We start from the raw sequence: 25,405 nt of genomic DNA on the forward strand, positions 1-25,405 counted from the left end.
TGGTGCCTTTAATCCCAGCACTCAGGAGGCAGAGGCGGGCAGATTTCTGTGAGTTCAAGGCCAGCCCGGTCTCCACAGTGAATCCAGGACAGCTGAGGATACAGGGGGACCCTGTTTAAAAAAGACCAAAAAAAAAAAAAAAATTTTTATTCTAACGCATATCCATTCAAGTGGTCAAACATTTACTGAGTACTAAAAGCTCTGAGGAATAGTTGAAATAACTCAACTTCAAAGACCAAAATGAAGAATTGATAATCCCCACTTCATCAATGAGATCCTCCCCAATCAGTTATACCTTCATTGAATTTCTTTCCACAACTCCTTGTGTATAGTCATTCCTTTCTTCAGCTCTTTGTATTGTTTCCAGAACTCTATAACAGGCTGGTGTTGTGGACATGAATTTTTTCAGCTTATTTATGTCACAGAAGATTTTTCTTTCTCCAACTATAATAGACATTTTGGCTGGGTATAGTATTCTGGGTAGGCATCTGTGGTCGTTTAAAACTGGGAATACTTTGGTCCAGGCTCTTCTGGCTTTCATAGTTTGCACTGAAAAGTCAGCTGTAATCTTAATGGGTTTTCCTTTATATGTGACTTGTTGTTTCTCTTTTGTAGCTTTCATTATTGTCTCTTTGTTTTGTAAGTATAGTGTTTTTACTATGATGTGCCACAGAGAGTTTCTTTTCTGGTCCTGTCTGTTTGGTGTTCTATATGCTTCTTATATTTGTATGGGCATGTCTTTCTTTAATTTGGGGAAATTTTCTTCTATGATTCTGTTGACAATCTGGTCCATGCCATTATCTTGGGATTCCTCTCCTTCCTCTATGCCTATGATTCATAAGTTTTGTCTTTTTATGGTGTCATATAATTCCTGTACATTCCATTCTTGTGCTTTCTTAAATTTTTCATAATCTTTCCTTGAGTGGTCTAGTTCGTCCTCTTTATCTTCCAGTCTTGGTATTCTGTTTTCGATTTCATTCATCTATTGGCGAGGCTTTCTCCTGTTGTTTCTAATTGGCTACTGAGTGTTTCACTTCCTTCTTCATTTCAGTGTGAGTATTCTTCAATATTGCTAACTCTTTTCTGAATTCATTCAGAAGTTTATTCCTATCTTCCTTCAGTTCTTTGATTTCTTTGTGTGTTCTTTAACCTCACTGAATTCTTTTATCAAGTTTATAATTGTGCTTTTGAGTTCCATGTCCTGCATTATCTCTAAGGGGTTCTCATTGTACTCCTCTAGAGGACTATTGGTATTTAGTGGGGATATGTTGGTTTGATTTTTCATGTTATTATTTTTTCTCTTCAAGTTTAGGTCTGCTTCTTTTCATGAACTTTATGCGTCTTTGTGGTTTACTTGTTGGGCATGAAAAGCTGGTTCACCTAAGCTTCCAGTTCTCTTTTTTGATTTTATATTGGAGCAGCCAGATTGCTTTTGTCTTCAGGAGTTCCCACAGAGGCCCAATTCAGCCTCAGGAGTTTGGGGGTTGGACTGGCCTGGAAGCAGGGCCCAGGAAAGATGCTGGTCTTGGGCAGCTGGTGGTTGTGACACTCAGACATGCAAAGGGAGATGTGGGTGGGAAGAGGCCCCAAGGGCTCCTGGGGACTGCACTGAGGAACTCAGTTGGTCTGGATGCAAAGGTTTAGGAAGCCAAAAGGTGAGCCCCAGCATCCAGGAAAGAGGCTGGCGAGTTGTACAGCCCATGGAGCAGAGAGAGGTGAGGGCAGGACCAGGCCCAGAGGGCTCCTGAGGACCTTGAGAAGGAACTGGGTTGGTCTGGATGCAAGGGATCAGGAAGCTGTGGCGGCCTTGGGCCAAGAGATCAGCCCTGTGGTCCAGGAAAGAGGCTGGCAGGCAGTGCAGCCCAGGGAAGCAGAGGGAGGTGAGGATGGGATCAGGTCCAGAATGCTCCTGGGGACAGTGAGAAGGAACTGGGTTGGTCTGGATGCAAAGGAACAGGAAGCAGTGGAGGTTCTCCTGTGTCTGGTGCACCAAGACAAGGAATGGGATAGGACCCAGGCTAGGAGGAAAGATGGGTGGGGGAGATGGGAGGGTGAATGAGGCTGGGGGAGTCAAAGCCCAGAGGGTGTGATCGACTTACCCCAGAGAGAGGCCGGTGGGTCGTGCAGGCCCAGGGAAGCCGAGGGAAGTGAGCCACTGACTGCTTTTTCAGAGGCCTCAGGTTCAATACCCAGCACTCACATGGTTGCTAACAACACAGGTGCAACATGCAGGCAGTGCGCTCATATACATAAAATAAAAACAATAAATAATTTTTAAAAGATTTTTCTTTTAAAAACCAATCAAACCAACAGAATTCATCCAGCACAGCAGCAGTCATAAATCAACTTTCTTCAGCTTCATCAAAATTAACTGCTACAGGGGCTGAAGAGATGGCTCAGTGGTTAAGAGCAGTGGTTGTTATTACAGGGCATCTGGGTTCAGTCCCCAGCACCTACATGGCAGCTTAAAACCATTTACAACTCCAGTTCCAGGGGATCCAACACTCTATCTAGTCTTTGCAGGCATTGCATGCAAAACACTCTTGCACAAAAAATAAAAATAAGTAATAAAAAAAGAAAATCTATTGTATGAATAAGCTTCCCTGTTGAGAGTTGAAGGATGTAATAGTATTCTTTCATTTCCTCATAGAACAGAGTGTGGTACCCACAGAAGGCCACAATTGACTAAGCTTTAGAGAATAAGAGACTGTAGAGTATGTGTCCCTGGATAGGACTCCTATACTGAACCTCACCCACACAGGACTCAGGGACCATTGCTAAGATGGGGTGAAAAGATTGTAAGAGCCAGGATTGGTGCATGAACATAAGAAAACAGAGGCTTTTGAGCCTCTGGGAATTTGTTTATGAACTTGCAGCAATGGTGATAGCATGTATAAGACCCATACTGATTCAATCAGACAAAAACCCAGCATAGAACAGGGAAAATGGAAGCAGGCCTCAATCCTACTTAAGGAATTAGTAGCAAATGATTATTGTGGGATGAGGGAAAGTAGATCTTCTTTAAGAGAGTGTCTCTAGGTCCGCTGACTAGACTCCAGTGGTTGAACGTGCGTGGAGGGACAGCTGGGTACAAATGTTTGACTGAGTAGGACTACATGCATGATAGAATACCTGAAATCTGGTGGTGGGGGTGGTCTATAGGAAGTGGGAAGGGGTAAGGGGATCTAAATTTGATTAAGATATATTATATTAAATTCACAAAACTCAATAAAAAATTGGAGAAGAAAAAATAAATGAAATCTAAAATATAAGTAAATAAGCAAACTGATATAGATGACAACACACCCACAACTGGTCAATATGTGGAGAATAAGAGATTGTGGAGTGCTCAGCCCTAAACGGGACCACCTATATCATACCCTCTCCTCCAAGAGTTCAGGGATCACTGCAGAAGAGGGGCTGAAAGATTATAAGAGCCAGAGGTGGTAGATGAATACAAGGAAACTGTGTTGTCTGGACACCACAGGATAGTTGAACACATGAACCCACAACACTTATGACAGCATTCACAAGACCTTTGCACACTCAGGCCAGATGGGTGCCCAGCATGGATGGGGGTGTTGGGCAAGAAGCTCCACTACTAGCTGAGGATCTATTGGGAATTGAAAGATACTAGAGGAGGGAGAGTCAGTTTTCCTTACCTGGTGGAATGTCTGGTAGGTTGACCAGACTCCAAGGGATAGGCTCACACCCAAGAGCGTTTAGGGAACACAGGTTAGACTTGATAGTTCTTTAAAAAATAATAATAATAGAGGACATGAGGTGAAGAGGGGACTTAGTAAGGTGAGGTGGAGGAGGAAGGGGTCTGAATATGATCAAAATACATTGTGTGAAATTCTCAAATCAATAGAAGTATTTTTACATATAAATAAATAAATCTGCTCCATCTTTCCTATTTCAGACCATGCCTTGCTGACCCTGACCGTGTCAATTCTCCCTTCTCAGTCACCCATTTGCTTGACTATTTACATGTATTCAAACCCAAAGCCCTAACAAAGGCCCTCTATATCACCTCCTTGCTCTTCCTCCCCCAGAAGCTCCTTTACTCCTTGCTCTCCCCATTCCCTCATAGCCTACTTACTACTTCCAGCACCTCCCACCTCAGGGTCTTTTCTCTTGTAATTCAGAAATGTCTTCCCCCATGTGTCCTCTCTGAGATCATGCCACTAGAATGATTGTGCATCTGCATAAACAGTGACCTTGTATGTCAAAGCTGTGCTATAGAACTAAACAGCAGGGTTGACACCACAGGGTACCACTGCCTCAGCTGTATGGATGTGCTCACCTCCCACTTTCAGTGACATAGTAACCTTCAGACCAGATGAGTCACACATATAAACTTGCTACACCAGAGTCCAAGAAAGTTATAAGAGTAAGAAATATCTCATTAGTTTATTTTACTTAAAGCAAATATTGGAGCACTATTCACAATATCCAGGGTATGAGTCAACTTAAATGTCTGATCAACAGATGAAAGATAAAGAAAATGTGATACATACACACAGTGGGATACTAGTCAGCATCAAAAAAGTATGAAACTCCATTGTCTACAATAACACTGATGAACTCAGACTTAACAGTAAGAGTGAAATATATCAGGTACAGAAAACAATTACCACATGATCTCACTTGTAAATGTAAAAATGTGAATCTCATAGAAGTTGTAAATGGAATGGTGGTTACCAGAATACAGGGGATGAGAGACAGCAACAGTCAGTGGGCAGGTGTTACAGAGATAAGGTGAACACAACAATAATTCACTGCATTATCTCAAAAAAAAACTAAAAGAGAGTATTAAAAATGCATTTACTTCAAAGAGATGATAAAAGTTTAAGATGATAACTATTTAACTATTCTGAGCTGATCATTTCCTAAATAAAAATGAATCAAAATATCATATTAGGGTTGGGGTGATAGCTCAGTGGTAGCATGCTTGCATATGCAAAGCCCTGGAGTTAATCTCTATCTCTGCTAAAAAAAAGGTTGTTCCTCATAAATACATGCAAATATTATGTATCAATCAAAACACAAAATTGGTGCTTCAGAACTCCTAAGCCATGCTGCCTGCATGAGGGCAGTGGCTGTATTACCTGAAGGATGGTGGTGGTACTGGCTTTCACCACAGGTAGGGGAAGACTCTTCCAAACTAATTACAAGAGAAAAAACTCTGAGGTGAGAGGGTGTCTGTGCTGAAAATTACAAACAAATAGACTAATGACTAAGAAGCTGAGAAGAAGACTTCATCCAGTGACAGCAGTGAGGACAACAGTGAAGAGGAGGGAAAAGCTCCAGGACATCCAGTTAAAAGGCTGCTGTATCTGCCAAGTGGCCAATTTGCCTCTGTATCCTGAAAAAAGAGGAGGAAGAATGGAAGGAAGAGGAAGAGAAGGAGGAAGAAGAGGAAAAGGGGAGGAAGAGGAAGAAAAGGAGGAAGAAGAAGAGGAAAGGGGGAGGAGGAGGAAGAAGAAAAAAGGAGAGGAGGAGGAAGAGGAGGAGGAAGAGGACAAGGAGAACAAAAGGAAAAGAACCAAACAGAAATACTGAGGGTCCCAGAGTTCACCTCAGGAATAGAGTTCTGACTCTAGTTGTTTCAGAGGTCATTGTGGGATCAGGGTTTATAGTTCAGCAGTCCCAGAGTTCTGATTCACCTAGCCCCCAGTTCATAGAGTTCAGTGAATGATTACATTTTGATGCTATGCAGGTTGCTTTTGAAAGTCGATGTATAGCCCTGCCCTTGATCTGTTGGCACATGGCCAAGACAGGATGACCTCAACAACCCCACTTGACAATCAACTAGTTTCATCAGTCTTTTTTCCACAAATGACCTTAATATAGACAACCCTATAAGAAGACTCACAGAAAACAGAACTACCAGATACAGTTGGAAGAAGTTGAAACTGGAAGACAAACACACTCCAATGATGCACAACACATGACAAAGAAACACAAAGAACATTATATAACCACCACCCATGACCCATCCCCAGCTGACCAGTTCCCTATAATGGAATCTAAAAATCACATAGATATCTGAAATGTCTGAGAAAGAACTGGTCTTACTTTTTAAAAGAATTAAGGGCCATATAAAAGATTTAGATACACAATCAAAGAAAATTTACCTAAGACTTTGATAGGACATCTCAAAGTGTATGAAACAGTTAGTTAATTGGAGGAGAAATTCCAAAGTATGGAAGAAAATTCAGCAATAAAATGGAAACATTGGAAAAGAACCAAATAGATATACTGAAAATGAAAGTAATAGTCAATCAAATAAAAATCACATCAGGAAGTACCAACAGACGAAACCACGCAGAAGAACAAATTTCCAGAATTGACAACAAAGTGGAACCAATAATACAAACAGATATGTAGAAAGGAGAAATTAAAGAACATGAATGATATTTCCCAGAAGTCTGTGATCCACCCAAAAGGCCAAACCGAAGAATTCATGGTGGAAAAGGAAGCAGTTGGTGAAGCCCCTTCCAAGCCAATTTCAGCCAAGAAAGAAGTAGCCAAGGGTGCCCGTAGCTCTTCTGATGAGTTCAGTGAAGAGGAGAAAGAGCAGTCCAAGGACAAGGATGCTCTGAGACCACAAGCCCCCAAGGCCAATGGCACCCTGGCTGCTCAGAATAAAAAAGCAGTGGAGGAGATAGAGGAGGCAGAAAAGAAGAAAAGGGCAGTTTCCAAGACGGGTTCAAGAGAGAAATGGAAGCAGAATGAGGCAGCAAAGGAAGCAGACTCCTTACACTAAGAAAGTTAAGCTCCAGACTCCCAACACATCTCCAAAAAGAAAGCAGGAAGAAAAAAGGCATTCTCCCAGTTCTAAGGATCAGAGAAAAGGAAACTGAAGTAGATTCACAAATGGTAAACAACTCCTTTGATGTCAAGATGGAGCTGGAGACTGTGGGGAGTCAATCAATCCAGTTCCGAAGTTCACCAAAGTCAAGTCCTTCTGGCATGAAAAAGCTAAAGAGAAGTGGATCAGCTAGCAGGAAGACCCCTTCATTGTCCAGGTCAGTTCTGTCAAGTCTGACAGCAAGTGACTTAAGGCCATCCTTGGCAAAGCTAGGGTGATGACAGGAGAGGCCACTCACCTCAAACAGACCCCAAAGCTCTCCATGCACTCAGAAGGAATATACTTAATTTAGAAAGAACTAAATTTTGTTCATAGGGACTGGAGAGATGCTTAGTGGTGAAGAGCACTGGCTGCTCTGCAGAGGACCCAGGTTCAGTTCCATTCCCAGCACCCATATCAGGCAGCTTGCAACTTCCCAAAGTTCCAATTCTAAGAGATCCGGCATACTATTCTGCCCTTGTCAGGCACCAGGTATGCACGTGATGCACATATATACATGCAAACACACTTATACACAAAATAAAAATAAATAATAAATAAATAAATAAATAATAAAGGCTGGAAAGATGGCTCCATGGTTAAAGCACTGGCTACTCTTGCAGAGGACCCGGATTTGGTTTCCAGCATCTACGTGGTGGTTAACAACTGTCCTTAACTCCACTTCCAGGGGATCTGAGGCCTTCTTCTGGCCTCTGTGGGCATTGCATGCATGTGGTGCACTTATATACATATATCCAAACCACTCATACACATAAAATAAAAAATAAAAGAATAAATTGTTTTAAAATAAATAAATACTTTTAATTTTTCTCAAAGTTCTAATTCACTTGAAAATAGGTATTTTATTTTAATCTAATGAAGAATCCTTTCCACAGCTCCAACATTATGCAAAATAACAAAGAGGAATGATTACATAGAAAGACATTGACTATAAGAAATTGGCTCATGAAGGGGCTAAAGAGATGACTCAACTGTTAAGCACTGGTTGCTCTTGCAGAGGACCTGGGTTCAGTTCCCACCACCCACATGGACGCTAACAACCATCTATAACTCCAGTACCAAGGAATCTTACGTCCTCCTCTGGTCTCCATGGGCATTGTACAATATGGGTGTACTTATATACAAAAAAACACACACATAAAATCAAAACAAATACATCAAAAAAAAAAGGTTTTCAGTCATTTTGAGACAGGGTCTTCCTGCAGCCCTGGCTGATCTGGAACTTGCAATGTGAAGCAGGATGGCCTCCATCTCATAGAGATCCTCTTGCTTCTCCCTCCTGAATTCTGGGACAGAAGGCATGGGCCACTGCACCCAGCCCAAAAGAATTTTTAAAAAAAGAAATTGTTCGTGGAGACAAGTACAGTGCATACACTTGGAATCCTGGCACTTTCTACATAGCAAGACCCTGTTAGAAGAAAAAGAAGGAAAGAAAAGGAAGAAATTGGGAGGGAGGGAAAGAAAGAAAGAAATTGGCTCATGGAATTATTGGCTCATGGAGTCTTGGGAGCTGCAACTGGCAAGCTGGAACCTGAAAAGAGCTGAGGTGTTATTCCAGCCCAAGTCTGAAGTCCTGGCAATAAGGAGATCTAAAAGTCAACAGACTAGATGCCCAAGAAGAACCAATGTTTTCATCTAGTCTAAAGGCAGAAAATGACCAATGTCCTAATCAAAACTGTTGGGCACAGTGTTCCCTCTGACTCCACTTTTGGGTACTTGGGTCTTCAACTGCTTAGATGAGGCCCAAAAACATCTCAGAAGGTAGTCTGCTTCACTCAGTCTCCCACAGCCAAATGCTACCATTGTTCAGAAATGCTTCATGACAAATATAGGACAGTTTTTAGCGAAATGTCCCCAATGGCCCAATCAAGTAGGCAAATAAAATTAACCATGACAGGATCTTAAAGGAGACATGTCACCATCATTCAATCCCACAAGCCATCACTGGGAAATGAAAAGTGGCCTCTGTTTATTTTGTTAAAATGTCTGATAATTCTTATGATAGATTAAGGAATGAATACAAATGATCACGTGTACTTTATTAATATACGTATAATTCCATTCCTAACTTTAACATTAAAAAATAATGAGCATGTCAAAGATTAGCTTTGACTGGGACACAACGAAGGACACTAGCAAACTGATGCTTGAAGTCACTGCACCTTATTTGAAATCTTATATTCAGGCTAGCTTGCTGAGTCAATACCCCAAGGAGCAAGTGCTATCCACCAGCTCCCACTGTCCTTGTCAAAGAAATCCCTGATGGAAAGGTAAAGGCATGCCTGCTGGGGAACATTCCAGTCTCAGTATAGAAGAAAAAGAAAGCAGGTGATTTCTGTGTGGGTTGCTTGAAAGTTGAGTTTGTGTAATAGAACCAAATCACACCTTTAGTCCCAGCACTCAGGAAGCAGAGGAAGATCTGGATCTCTGTGAGATTCAGGCTAACAGGGGCTACAGGGAGACCCTGTCTCAAAAAGACCCCAAAAAAATCATGTTCAGCTATGAAAATATCAGTAGTGAAGTATAATATTCAAGGTCCCCATGAACTTTATTGCTATTTCTTTCACTTATAATACTTGAGTCATAGGAAGCCTTCTCTTTCGAATAATTTGTGGAACTAAATAAAAAGTGTGTGATGTTTAGTGTCAAGCTAATACAGGATGCATGTTTGTCAGCTTTTGCCTTTATGTCTTGTTTTCTTGTGACGTACCATTCCTCTTTACAGAAGTGGGTGTGACTCTTAAGGTTCTTGCGAGGTGATAGAAAACAATTTATTATCTATGAAAAGCCATGAATAATATGAAATTGAAGGTTTAAATAACTAAAATGACAAAAAGGCTGCCTAGGTAAAGAGGTTTAGTTTGGGAAGTAAACATCCTCACAGATGATTTTGGGAATACAAAAATAAATGTGCTGCTTTTTTCATTACCAGTCCAAGAGCAACTGCAGGATGCAAAATTAAATTTGGAGTATTTTATAAAGAACTGTAGCAATTTTTTTTGGAATGTTCTTTTGGGAGATACTGTACTAATCACTTTAAATAGTCAGATAATCTTCAAATCACACTGAAAAATATGATTGTGTTATTGTTGGAGAAAAGAGAAATTAAGAAAAGTTTGAGTTCATAAGATTATAAAGTAGCAAAATTAATATTAAAGATGGTTCATTTGCTTCCAAAGTTAGTGCTTATACTGCTCTCTTTATGAATGTCCAAGCTACTAAATCTTTGAACTTCATCCTAAAAGCATGCATAAGCCATCAAACATTAAATGACAACTTTATTGTAGAAAGAAGAGAACTTTGCTTCAACAAGTAGGTGATATCCCTGTTATGGGTAAAGACTTTTGAGAAGCTCTAAGAAACACGAAGAATTATAATAAAGGGTCTCCATCCTCAAGTATAACCAAAGTAAACATAACCTATAGCAAACACGAGAGTACTAAGTCCTTAAAACTAAGTGGTAAAAATGGGAGGAACTTGCAAGATGGCTTAGCAAGTAAAGGCACTTGCTGCCAAGCCTGATGACCTAAATTTGATGCCTTAGACCCACAAACTAGAAGAGAACCAACTCCCACAAGTTCTCCTCCGACCTCCAAATGCATGTGATGGCACACTCACACCCACATATACGCACATACATACATATATGTACATACATACTGTATTAGTCAGGGTTCTCTAAAGAAACAGAACTGGTAGAATGAATATATACATATATATATGTATGTATGTATGTATGTATGTATGTATAGAGATTTATGAGCTTAGCTCACAGGATAGAGTCCGAGTAGTCCAACAATGGCTACACCACACTGGAGAGGCTGAGAATCTGTAGTTGCTGGAAGTCTCAGTAGTCCCAATCTGGTGCTGAAGGTCTGACAAATTCCAAAAGATCAGCTAGTCTTCAGTCTACAGCAGCAAGACAAACTCACCAGCAAGAGAGAAGGCAAGCAGCAAGAAGCCTGGCATTCTCCTCTGCCTTGATCTTTTATACCGGCTGCCATCAGAAGGTAACACCCACATTTAGTGTGTGTCTTCCAACTTTAGATGATCCAATCAAGAAGCTCTCTTTCATTTCAGTTAATCCCAGATCCAATCAAGTTGACACCCAGGATTAGCCATCATACATACATACATACATACATACATACATACATACATACATACTAGATAAAGTGGTTTTAAAGTATCTTTTAAATGTATGAAGAGGAAAGATTAATATTGTGTGCACTAAGAAAGGCCAAGACTTCAGGGCAGCAAGGGGTTTCCTGTAGCTTGCACAACTATAGTAATTAGGATCCAATTCAGAGTTTCTTATTCCAGCATATGTGACTTGAGCAAGCTTCAGGAGTTTTTCTAGCAAGGAACCCATGATCTTCAGCAAATTTTGAACTATATGCATGACTCAGAAGAGGTTAAGGATCACTGAGGTGGGCTAGAGTCATAGCTCAGTGGTAAAGTACCTACCTAGTAGCATAGACAAGGCCCTATGTTCAACTCTAGAACCACCGAAAAAGAACCACGGAGGCAGCCAAGGAGGCATGAGAGACTTTGAAAGCTGTTTTTGTTCTATTTTCTTAGCTTTTTATTTTGAAATAGTTATAAGCAGAAAGTTTCAAAAACAGTAAATACAGATCACATGAGTCTTTCACCCAGTTCCAACAATGGCCATACCTTATTAAAACGCAACATAATATCAAAATAGGAAGCAGTCATTTGTGACATCATTTTTTAGTTTGTTTATCTTTCATGATTTCATGCATATGTATAAAGTACTTTGATCATATTTTCCCCCATTGTCACCTTCTCCCTTTCACTGAGCCCCTTCTTTTTCCCAAAAGTTGAACACTTCTTAAGGCATTACTTAGCCCTTTTTTTCTTCTTTTGAGAGTTCTCTGTTCAGATCCATAATTCATTTTTTTAATTGAGTCATTTTCTTTCTTGCTTCTTTGTTTATTGAGTTCTTTGTATATTCTGGATTTTAATCCTCTGTCACAGGTATAGCTGGTGAAGATTTTCTCCCACTCTGTAGGCTTCATTGTCACTCGATTGGTTATTTCCTTGGCTGTACAGAAGTTTTTAGTTTAATGAGTTCCCATTTGACGATTGCTGACCTTAATTCCTGAGTAACTGATGTCTGATTTAGAAAGTCCTTACCCACATCTATGTTTTGTAAGGTACTGCCTATGTGTTCTTTTAACAGTTTCAGTGTTTCAGGCTTCATTCACACAAAGGTCTTTGATTCATTTGGAGTTGACTTTTGTGCAGGATGATAAGTCATGGGTCTTATTTCATTCTTCTACATGTGGAAATATGATTTTGCCAACACCATTTGTTGAAGATGCTGTCTTTCCTCCAGTATAAGTCCCCGACAACTTTGTCAAAAATCAGGTGGCTGTAATTTTGTGCACTCATGTTTGAGTCTTCTATTTTGGTCCATTGATCTACACGTTGGTTTTTGTGCCAATATCTTGCTGTATGATGCTCTATAATATAGTTTGAGATTTGATACGGTAATCCCCAGCATTGCTCTTTGTGTTCAGGATTGCTTTGACTATTTGGGGTCTTTTGTGTTTCCATATGAAATTTAGGATGGATTTTTCTATCTCTGTGAAGAATAACACAGGAATTTTGATGTGGATTACATTGAATCTATTAAATTGCTTTTGATAGGATTGTCATTGTCACAGTATTAATTCTAACAAACCATGAGCATGGGAGTTCTTTCCATTTCCTTATATCTTCTCCAATCTCTTTCTTCAAAGATTTAAAGTTTTCATTGAATAAGTCTCTAATGTCTTTGGTAAGGTTTTTCCCTAGGTATTTTTAGAGGCTACTGTGAATGGGAATGTTTCCATAAACTTTTTCTTTGAATGCTTGTTATTTGTATATAGAAAGCCTACTGATTTTTGTAAATTGATTTTGTATCCTGCCATTTTACTCAAAGTGTTGATCATTTCTAGAAATTTTCCCATGGAATGTTTGGAACCTCTTATGTATAATATCATATCATCTGCAAATGATAATAATTTGACCTTTTCCAGTTAGCACCTCTTCAGTTTCCTTCTCTTGTTTATTGCTCTAGCAAGAGTTTCAAGCACTATACTGAAAAGAAATGGGGATAGTGGACATCCTTGTCTTGTTCCTGATTTTAATGTGAATGCTTCAACGTTTTCTCCATTTAGAATGATGTTAGCTATGGCTTTGTTGGATATAGTCTTAGTTATGTTGAGGTATGTTTCCTCAAGTCCAATTCCCTCTAGCATTTTTATCATAAATAGATGTTGGATATTGTCAAAGGCTTTTTCTTTGTCTTTTGAGACGATCATAGGATTTTTGTCTTTAAGTCCATTTATATAATTCATTAAGTTTACAGAAGGCCACAACTAACCATGGTGTAGAGAATAAGAGACTGAAGAATATGTGTGTCCCTAGATAGGACTTCTATATTGAACCTCATCTGCCCAGCGCTCAAAGACCAATGCAGAAGATGGAACTAAAACATGGTAAGAGCCAGGGGGTGGTGTATAAGGAAACAGAGTCTTCCAAATTTCTAGAAACATGCTCGTGTGAACTTACAGCAATGGTGTAGGCATGCACAAGACCCATGCAACCTCACTCAGACAGAAACCAGCATGCAACTAGAGAAATGGGAAGGAGGCCCCACCCTTAGTCAAGAAACTATTGGCAGCTGCTGGATAAGGGAGAGCTGATTTCATTTTAGGGAGTGATGCTAGACAGGCTGAACAGGCTCCAGTGAATGAACTCATACCAAGGCACATCTGGATAAACAAACTTGACTTGATAGGCTTTAACATATATGACAGAATGTTTGAAATTCTGTGGGTGGGCTATGTTGGGGAGTACAGATAGGTGAGGGTGTCTAAATATGATTAAGATGTATGAAATCCTCAAAACTTCAATTAAAATATATACATTGAAAAAAATAATTTATTATGTTTATTGACACATATATTAAACCATCCCTGCATCTCTGGAATAAAGCCACTTGATCATGATGGGTGATCTGTATTCAATTTTTGCATATTTTGTGAGACTTTTTGCATCTATGTTTATTAGGGATATGGGCCTATAGTTTTCTGTTTTTTTTCTGTTTGTTTCCTATTAAAGTAATACTAGCTTCATGAAAGGAGTTTGAGGGTTCACCCTCTGTTCCTCTTTTTGAATAATTTAAGAAGAGTAGATCTACTTTGGAGGTGTGGGTTTGGTCTTTCCATGGTGTTCCACGTATTCCATTCCTGTGTTTTGTTTTGTTTTGTTTTTTCATTTTCTTTGCTTGAACAGCCAAATTCTTCAACTTTATCATCAGTCTTGATATTATGTTTTCTATTTCATTCATTCTATTGGTGAGGCCTTTTCCCATTGTTTCAAATTGGCTTATTGAGTTTCACTTCAGTCTGAGATCTTTTTAATATTTCTATCTCTTTTGTGAATTCAGATGCTGAATTGTCTTTGTCATTTCATCTCATTCATCCATATGTTTGTATTTTCTTGAGCTTCAGTCAGGAGTTCATTCATAACCTCTTTGAGTTCTTTAAGTTATTTATATGCTCTTTAATCCATTGAATTCTTTGATTGTGTTTATCATTGTTCTTACTAATTCTGTGTCCTGAGGGTTCCTCTAAATCTCCATCTAGAACACTTCTATAGGACTGGTGGCATTTGGGGAATGGTGATCAACTGAGTCTGGCTAACTCATCGCGCAAGTCAAGTGCTCCCGGGAGGCTCAGCAGGAAAGAGCCAGGGCCCAAGCAGCGCCTATCCTATTTTTTCTTCTGAGATTTTTCTGTTCAGTTCTATCACCCTTTTTTTTTAGCTGGATGGATTGTTTTTGGGTTTTGTTCTTTGTATATTCTAGATTGTAATCTTCTTTCGTATTTGTAGAATGCCCTGCCCTTGCACAGCTCTTGTCAACATCCTCCACTTGGCTTGTTGTCTATGTGAATGTTTCAGTGTAACTTTGCTTCCCACTAGATTTTTAGTTCTCTAAGCACTGTGCAGATCTGTTTCTAAGCTTCTTTTCCACAGTCTCATAGTGTTCTGTTTGTCAGGTTTCAGTATATAGTCTTGCACTTACTTGATCCAAGTTTCCCCACAGTGTGGTTTAAGGAGGGTCTCAAGTTGCTGAGCCACAGAAACAGAGGCAGACTTATTGAAATGGCATTTGTACTGTTCTACAGGTTGGCAGTGCCCAGCACCCAGTACTAAGGGGAAAGGGTTTTGCTCCAGCTTCTCCTTCTGCTATTGCTGCTGCATGGCCCTTGTTCTACCTGTTTGGAGCATCTATTGCTTTTCCAATAGCTGTTTTTCAGCTTTCCTCAGATTATTCCCTGGAAACTCTGGGTGGCCATGTCTGAGTGTCATCAGCCACCGGCCTTTCTTCCTACCATATTATTATCTTTTCTTTTCCTTTTTACATTTTATTTGTAATTGATAAATAATTGTACATATTTATAGGCACACTGTGATTTTAATATATGCATACATTTTAGAATAAAATCAGATTAATTAACATATATATATTTGCAGCAAGATAAATATGGACAAGGACATACCAAAAAAAAATGTGTTCTTGAACAGTGATTTCACAAGTCCTGCCAGAGTGAAGGGCTCCCTCCGACAAAGAAACCAGTGGAGTAGACTGAGTTACAAAACCCAAATCCTAGCAAATACAAATACAAAGCACTTTGGAAATGATTTTCCTGTCAGATTCTCAAGGCAGTACACTTCATGAGCTTGGTGCTTAGGGACATTAATTTATAGTAGTATCTAAGACATGGTAGACAGATTGTAAAATATATATACTCTTTTTTAATAAGACAATAGTTTTTTTTGACACAAAGTCTCAAAGTCTCACTTTGTAGCCTTAGCTGATCTGGAACACACTAAATAAATCAGGTGATCTCAAACTCACAGAGATCTGTCTGCCTCTGTCTCCCAAGTGCTGGGATCAAAGCCATTCACCACCACATCATGCCCAGATTTATTTTTTTTAAATGTTTCACATGTTCAGAATTTAAAGATAAATAGCAAATCAGGAATTTCTATTAGAAATGTTTAAATTTCTATTAGATATTTCTCAGTTGGTCATTAAAATGATCCTGTTTTGTAGGTAAAACACATGTTTTGGTTTTGAGACTAGAGAAAGTGAATGCATAGCATTCCACTCAAAACATAACTGAAAAAAAGCACACAAAAAAATGCGACTGAATGTAGACTACATTTGCTATCAAACAATTGTTTAAGTAATTTGGATTTTACTAAAAAGTAAAAGTGTTTTACACACGTTAGAAAATTTGTATTAGTAAAGAGACTATAAAAATTACCCATAATTCTGTAATCTAGAGATGATTACTATTTGCCTTTTGGATTTATCCCTTTCTACATTTATTTTTATATTTTTAAGGACATGTATAAGATAAAATAAATACTGCAATGTATACTCTTTGGTAACCTATCTTTCTTGCTTAAAGATAAGTTTTTTCCATAATAAAGTACAGATTTTTCTACCTCGTTTTAATGGTTGTGTAGCCAATGCTATAAAGACAAGCTATTCTTTTTTAACTTAGTCTTTTGCTCTAGTTATTTTGATCATTCTTGACCTCCTCTAAGCCATACAAAAGGATTATTAGAAACAGCTTCCAGGAAGTCCTGGTAATAAAATTAGATGAGTTCCTGAAGAAAATTGCAGAAATGTTATTGATTGCTTTTTAAATCTACCAAGATAAATTTTCCAGAACTGCCATAACAAATTACCACAAACTGTGTCTTAAAACAACAAAAGTTTAGCCTCTCACAGTTTTACACATTTTTAGTACAAAATGAAATAGTGACAGGGCCATGTTCCACCAGTTGCTGGCTCTGAGGAATCCTTGCCTCTCTTCTCACTTCTGACTGTTGCCAGTCATCTTAGATGTAGCCCACAGGGCCTCAAACTCAAACTACCCCTGCCTTAACCTGCCAGTTGTTAGGATTACAGACCCATGCTACCAAGTCTGATTTCTCTCCTGCTTGATTCTGTCTCTTCATATAGAGATTTGGCTGTGTGTCTGTGTGTCCAAATTTCTCTAATTCTTTCATTCAATCTTTTAAATTTGTTTATTTATTTGCCATTTTGTGTGTATGAATGTTTTGCCTGCATGTATGTGCACCCATGTCGTACAATGTCTGCAGAGGCCAGAAGAGGATGTTGGATCCCCTGGAACAGGAGTTATGGATAGTTGTGAGCCGCAATGTGGATGCTGGAATCCAAACTTCAGCCTTCTTCAAGAGCAGTCAGTGGTCTTAAGTGCTGAGCCATTTGTCCAGCCCCAATTTCTTTATATCTGATAAGAAGATTTCATTAGATATGGATCCCACCCTAACCCAGTATGACCTCATTCTAATTTGGTTATATGTACAAAGACCATGTTGCCAAATGAGGTCTCATTCACAGATACTTGAGAGCTTTTATATATCTAAAGATCAGAATGACACAATTAAACTCACAGTCATATAAATCTTGAAATAAGGCGGCATTCTAGTCACTACCAGGGTACACTTGAGCAGCCAAACAGAAGCCCAGAAGCAGGTAGACTCAGAGATGCCTCAGGTGGGTGGCTAAGAGACTGGATATAGAGCTGGGGCTGACCCTACAGTCCTATTTCCCCCATACTCTCAGTGAACCTGGATTATTCATCTCTTACTACGCACCTCACACTGATCTCTTTCTTTAAATTCCAAAAGTGCATCCCATCCACCTGCACCCCATTTGAATATTTTATTACAGCCTGCCTTGTTATATTATTAATTTGTCTTATCTCTTTGATAAGCCTACAAGATGGTTGAGATCAGATGCCACACCTAATCATTCTTTGCTGTTCCATGATAGCAGCAAACCTGTCCTTTTAAAAAAATATCTGCTGCACATAAAATATTTATTAAAGAAAATAATTCTTGATTTGTCCTGAGAGAGGGTTTCAGAGAGGGTTCTCACATTGCCACAGCACAAAGAGTAGATCAAGTGGCCTGGAGCCCAATTTGTGTAGTCTTCACTCCTGAACTTGGATATCCAAGTAGCCTCATTCACTGGCATCCACCTTCAGCCTCCTGTCACTCTGAGTTTAATCTCTGTATATAAGCTTTGTCTGACATTTGTCTTCCATAAACAGGATTTTAATCACATTTTGAAGTTTTCCCAGAATCTGGACCCGTAAAGTACAAGAGGTTGCTGAGAGACAGCATCTCTGTGGTCCAAAGTACAGCCTGTTAATTGGCATTCAATCAGTGCCTAGTAGAAAGCACTATGCAGTAGATGTATCCTTCAAGCATGCCAACATGCTATACCTCTTGAGGCCGAACTTCCCCTGTGAGTGAGCAGGCCACCAGGCCTGCACTGAGTCTATGAAGTCAGCCCTGAATACAGACCCACTTGCTGATTGAGTTGTGCCTAAGCTAATTTGTAGTCACCATTCAACCCGGTGCCCATGTCCTGCAGTTAACAAGGGCAATAGCTCACAGCACTTGAAGCAGCTAAATTGCTTTTTTAACAGCAGTTATAAGAGTGCTAATAAAAAGCTAGAGGTTTGGAGAAGCAATGTGCTTCTTTTACTTCAGAAATCATTGTATAAGCGTTTCCTTCCTGAATTCTAGTTTTATGCTATAAATGAAGAAATTACTTCTTTTCAGAGCACTGAGTTTTTAAAAGGTACATTTTTGCATAGTCTAAGCCTTGTTTTTGAAAACACTTTTATCTTCTCATTGAATAGGCATAAAATACAATATTTTTAAATAATTACAGGAGAAAATTTTATATGGAAGGTATATGATTTTTAGAAAAGCTTATTAGCTATAATTAAGTAAAAATTGAGGGAGAAATCTTAAAAGGGCCAGTTTACTCATATAAAAACCACCTTTCATCCTTCAAGTTGCTGTACAATTAGTTACAGGATATCGTGGAATAGGAGCATAAAACTGTGTGTTTGAACTACAAATAAATTCTTGATTCTTTCTGTATTTGGTTTTAGGATTCAAATATATAAATAGCATATAAAAGAGACTTCTAATTAATTTTACCTGCAATTATGTCAGACAAATAGACTGTTGAGTACAGTTGTTCTTTTGCAGTAAACTTAAAAAAATCCTGCTAAATACTAACTTATTAGTAATTTAAAATAGATCATATTAATAATGTCTGATTTTTAAGGCACTGTCCAAAAAGATAAGGTTTCTGATAATCAACTTAGAAAATAAATAGGCACATTAGTCTCAGAGTAACTACTTTTGATTACTGTTTGTTTTTTGTTTTTATTTTGCTGTTTTGAAACAGGATGTTGTTACACAGCCCTGGATGACCTTGGAACTCAATTTGTAGACCAGGCTGGACTCAAATTTGCAGTGATTCTCCTGCCTTTGCCTCCTGGGTGCCAGGATTATGGGGATGCAGCACCATTCCTGATCTGGTAATTACTTTTAATATGGTTCATCTATTATTTAAGGGAGACTACACTGAATCACTTTCAAAATATAATCAGATATGAGCCAGATATGAGAGATAAAATGTTGCTGTCCTAGGAAGAGAGCACCAGACTTCTTAAAGCTGCATTTACCACTCACTGGCCAGTGATCAAAATCAACTGCATGGTCTTTTTACTGTTCGTTTCAAATAATTTCTAGAGGTTGTGACTTCCATTTAAAATCACTGATATCATCTGCTCTCAAGGCAGGCCAAATAGTCTACAATACTATTTCTATTTTCTAATCCATAAATATAATAAGTGTAACGCACACTAAAAATTAAGCAAGTCACACATAGGCATGCCTGTTTTCCAAGGTATGCTGCAATTTGAGCAGTACACTGAAAAGAAGATGCAAAGAAACCAGATCTGAAATGCTCAGAGTAGAGAACTGAAGAGTTTCAGTGAGACTGCCCTTTGTGTGTCATCATTAGCACAAACTAGAATATCCACAGAGGAACAGCAGGCTGGATTTAATTTGACAATGGACTCTAATCGGTTATCTGAGCTGCTGCAGCAGGAGTTTCTTTGCAGTGATAAGAGAAGAATCATAGGAATGTAATTCCGGGAGAATGCATAGGGATCCAAATTTTCATATACAGCAGAAACAGAGAGAGAATAAGAATCAAGGGAATGTCTTCTCCCATTGAGGAAAGTATTTGCCAAGTTAACTAGGAGCAAATATAGTTTCAGAACAGGAACCAGTCCCCAAAAGAAGGCTACCTGGAGACTAGACCAAAAGCCCGAGGCAGTATCTTAATCAGTGTTGAACAAAACAGGAAGTTGATAGAAAAAGCTGGGCCTCGGTGGTGCTGAGGAGTTACTCCCCCCCAAACACACACACACATACAGACAAGTGACCTCAGCAGAATGCATCATCAAGGCCTGTGCTGCTTAGTTTTTGTCACCTGGGAAGAGGAAACCTCAGGTGAGGAATTTCTTCCATCAGATTGGCCTATGGAAATATCTGTGGGGCATTTTCTTGATTGCTGGTTGATGTAGGAAGGCCCAACACATGGAGGGCTGTGCCATCCCTAGGTAGGTAAGCCTGGGCTGTATGGGAAACGTAGCTTCACAAGTCAGAGGGAGCAAGCCAGTGAGCAGTGTTCTTCCATGGTCTTTGCTTCAGTTCTTGCTTCTGGCTCCTGCCTTGATTTCCTGCCTCAGTTTCCTTCAGTGATTAACTGTCACTTGGAAGAGTAAGCCAAAGTAAACCCATCCCTCCCCAAGTTGGTTTTCATCAGTGTTTTATCACAATAGACAGCAACTAGGACAGAGTCATTTCTCTAAAGATAATCCTTATATTGTTGAGGATTGAGTTAGGAACTGTGGGAGCTGAGGACTGAGTTAAGAACTGAGAGAAGATGAATGGGCCTGAAATGACACATGAAAGAATTGATGATTCCACGAGCAATGATAGAGCCAAGGAAAATAATGGTTTAAACTAGTCAATACAACAGATAGCACAACAATTGTTCTGATTGAACTTTTCTTATAATTGGCATGTCACTGATGAGTTTATAGCTTATATTCTACTTCCAAAGAAAGAGAAAGCTGCTATATACTTTTAATCACATATTTGTCAGAGATATCTGACACAGAAAGGCCTCTCATGGTTATTTATATGCTTCTTCTTATACAAAATAGGAAACGCTATGGCAGTGTACATGACACACTACTGCTTAAGTAAAGACGGAGTGAAAATAAGATAAATTCATGTTTTCTTCTATAAGCATCTAAAAATGGCAAAATCAACAAGAAATGAGCAGACAGAAACAATATTTTCTATTTTGGATAATTATGTGATTCTATTGCCTGCTAAAAAGCAGTGCATTTTAGGGCCAGGGAGATGACTAAGAGGTTAAGAGTACCTACTGCTAAGCCCAAGAACCTCAGTTGGAGCTCTAGAACCCACATGATAGAGAAGAGAACAGGCCCCCACAAGTTGTCCTCTGACATCCACATGAGCACAGTAGCACACACCATATGCACAAAAACAATAAACCAAATAAATGTAAAAAATGCTAATGCATCCTGAGACTCATGTGTTAAAGAAGATGAAGATGCTAAAAGGAGGGGGCAAAATCTTTAGTTACTATTTAGTGACACAAAATTTGGCTTAAATTTCTGGATGCAAACAAGTAAAGAAAAGCAAGGTGACTTATACAAGAATCATAATCAGAAATATATTACCCAATTTCCCTAGTCTGGATGTCTTAGCTAAGTAGGGTCCCAACGAGCAAAGTGGGAACATCTCTTACCTACAGTTCTCAGCACACTAACATGCAGAAGTAAGGAAAGTGAGTCGTGTGGTTCTTTATACTGTGTCACCTTGTATTGTCAGCTAAACTGAAAACAAATTTCCAGGGCCCTTTTGCTACAGCATCCCAAGGTAGATTGGACCAGCATAGAGTTTAAAGTGAACTCCAGAAATGTAGCAGCAGCAGTTTATCCCTAAAGGCCAATACAGTTAATTACAGAAATATACACAGCAGAGGTGCCAACACAGTCCAAATGCTCTCCAGTCTCCTCCAATTCTAGTTCAGTCCTTCTTCCCAACTGTCAACATGTTCGTCAAGCCAACAATCATGGACACAACAGCCTTCTGGAGACTTCAGCAGCTGACTTTTATGGGCTCATCCTAGCAGCTGGGACTGTCTGCTTCCCAGAGTCCTTTGCAAGCTCCAACTACACATCAGTGCTTCACTTCTGGGTAGCAACTTTACTTTGATCCTCTAACTCTCCCTCTGGAAGCTTACTTCCCAGATTTTTCCAGTAACGTCTTATTTCTATCATAAATTTCTCCTCCATAAACTTCACTGTGGTTCTTCTTCCTTCACTGACCCTAACATGATGGCTACAACCCAGGTTTTGATAACCATAAACACACATACAAGTAGATTGTGAATATCCTGGTATTTGTATTCATTATGAAAACAGGTCAGAGAAGAAAGGCAATGTGGATGAATTAATAAGAAGACAAGAATAGGGAAGAAATTGCCAGCAGGTGAGCAAAAGGACCATTTCAGAGAGCAGAAAAAAAAATTTTGGTCTTTTTGAGACAGGGTCTCCCTGTAGCTCCAGCTGTCCTGGAAATCACTATGTAGACCAGGCCAGCCTTGAACTCACAGAGATCTGCCTGCCTCTGCCTCCCGAGTGTTATTTTTATAGATGAGGGAGATAGAGCAGAGTGCCAGCTCTAATGCCGTCTGCCACCTAATTCTCTGTCTCTGACTCCCAAGACTGCATCTGGCAACAATGCTCTCCATTCCCCCATTTTTCTCCAAGGCCACAGCTATGCTTTGCTCTGCCTTTAACTCAATGTGCGATTCCAAAAATCCAAGGACAGAAATTCTTTCCCTGTGTTGTACCCATATTGTTTCCCATACATTAAGAAGGAAAAGGTATTTTCCCACTAACTAAGATATAACTATCTTGTGAAATACTTTTTTTGTTTGTCTGTTTGCATGTGGATTTCGGACAGGTATCATATAGCTCAGGCTGACCTTGTACTTGCTATATAGCTGAAGACAACCTGGAACTTTTGATCCTCCTTCCTTTACCTCCCATGTTCTGGGATTATTAGTATATTCTGCCATGCTCAGCAATCCTATGAACCTTTGCAAGCACTGAGTTCACATAATAAACACTGCTCCAAAAGTTAGGCTCAAGTATGCAGAGACTCTGGTCCCACTGATTTATTCTATCAACCCCTGATGCAGCCTGCTGTATCATAGTTCAGGAAAGCACTTAAATCAGAAGTTAAATGCAAACTAAGGATGTTAACATGTGATGGTGTAATTTAATCAGGGCTTAAATTCAAAGAACTCAGTGCCATGGTTTTACAACAATAATCAAATATTTACCGGTCCCTTAATGTGCATCAGTCCCTGAGCCAAGATCTTTATGTATATCAACTCCTTTAGGGCTCACAGCAACCAAAGAAATGCACATTATAATTATGTTCATTCCATAAATAAATAAATTGAAGCTTATAGAGATTGATCAATTCATCTAATTATTAAAATATTTCAGAGCCTAGATTTATAGGAAAAGTGAATGTGGCTCCTGAGCCTAAACATTTAACTACCAGCACTACTGCTTCTTTTTCCCTCTTCCCCCAAGTTCACATTGCACCAAATTTTGCAAGCATTTGAAGATACTTCAGGGATCCTCATTTACTAATTCCTGTTGTCGAATAGTCAGTCTAGCTTACCAGTTCCCTTAAGTAACAGTGGTGCCAATTAGGTTTTCAACAGAGCTAAGTGGGAAGTTATTTTAAAAAATGGAGCTCTCCTATCTACTCTGGGGAATGGAGAGCATCCTTGGCAGATGCAGTCCTGGGAACCAGGGACAGAAGAAGGTGGCAGCTCTGTGCTATAGTTGTGAACATTGCTCCATCTCCCTCACCTACTACAAAAATTTTCTGCTGTCTGAAATTGTCTTTCTGCTGATCTGTGAACTTTTTGTCCCTATTTGTATCTTGTTTATTCATCCATCCTGAGGCTAAGAGAATCACAAGAGTTCAAGCCCTACCTAGGCTACAACATGAGTTCTAGGCCAGCCTGAGCAACTTAATGAGATCCTGTCTCAAATAAAAAGCAAAAAGGACATGTATTGGCTCCAGGACATAGAGAACAGCAAACACGTTTTGCCCTAGTAGGATTCCTCTACAGTAACCTGACAGGGAGATCTCTACAAATATGTATACAGACATGTTCATGGGAATGGTACCAAAGAATACACATCTGCAGCTATTCATCCAAGAAATTTTCAGATATTGCTTGATGCTGGTTTGCCACAGGAAGTTGCTGAAAAATTAAGTGAAAGTTATATTACAGTGATAGTTACACATACTAATTCTGATGAAAAAGCTATTAGAGCTTGGAAAAACTTCAATGAAGACATCACCTTGGCAGTTTTCAACAACTTAAAAACAACCATCTCCTTCATGTTCACAACAAAAGTGCCCTTTTACATGGAGTCATGGAAACTTACAAGCAGAGAAAAGTATCAGATACAGCAACAGACCAGATGAAGCAAAAATTAAGGCAGTCCTGCAAAGAATGAGCCATGCAACTGATGGACCATTGGACAGAGGACATATGGGGAGTTGATTTCAGATTCTGTTTCTTAAGGTTAGCAGCCTTATGATAGCACTAAGATATTGGTGGGGAAGGTCCTGAGAGATCTACTTGAAGATGAGCTTGTTCTGCTTTCTGAGAAAACTGGGCCTATACGGGATCGTTATCTAATGAGGAACCACTCATTGGTCCCAATACAGGTTGTGCATTTGCTGCTTTTTGTACAAAGAAAACAACACAAGAGACTAGTAAACTGAGTAATAATCATGAAATTCATTTGGGAAAACACTAGTGTCTGTATCTCAGTTCCCAACAACAGGACTTCGTGGGCTCTATTCCAAAGAGCAAAACAAAGAGCCTATTTTCTTCAAAGAATTCACCAAAGTGACAGAGGGCCTCACAAGTAACATTTTATACCACCAACCAGATGGCAAAAGGAAAAACAGAACCTTTCTCCTTCTTGAATTTAAAGATCACAGAACAGTTGCACAGACAAAGTATAGGATCATCCTTTCATCAGTTTGAAACTGCTGAATGGGCTGATGTTATATAAGACCACGATTTGAAATCATGGTGTTATAGTTTGCTTTGTGTTGCTGTGATAAAACACTGACCAACACCAGGTTGGGAAAGGAAAAAGGGTGTATTCTGTCTTACAGGTTGTAGTTCATCATATAAGGAAGTCAAGGCAGGAATCTCGAGACAAGAACTGAAGCAGAGCCTGCACAAGTATGCTTCGTACTGGCTTGCTTCCCCTGACTTGCTCAGCTAGTCAGCCTAGGTCCACCTGCCTAAACGGGCACTGCCCCCCTATATCAATCATCAATTAAGAAAATGCCCCATGGACATGGCCACAGGCCAGTCTGATCTGAGAAACTCCTCAGGTGAGGCTCCCTCTTCCCAGGTATGTCTAGGTTTGTATCAAGTTG

General features: G+C 39.4%; 1 pseudogene; it reads left to right on the forward strand.

Moving 5' to 3' along the window:
* Nucleotides 1–24,077: 24,077 nt before the first annotated feature.
* Nucleotides 24,078–25,001, forward strand: LOC115071527 (annotated as a pseudogene).
* The last annotated feature ends 404 nt before the right edge of the window (nt 25,002–25,405 follow it).

The sequence above is a fragment of the Nannospalax galili genome, unplaced genomic scaffold (assembly GCF_000622305.1).
Source record: "Nannospalax galili isolate Female #2095 unplaced genomic scaffold, S.galili_v1.0 scaffold819, whole genome shotgun sequence".
NCBI lineage: Eukaryota > Metazoa > Chordata > Mammalia > Rodentia > Spalacidae > Nannospalax > Nannospalax galili.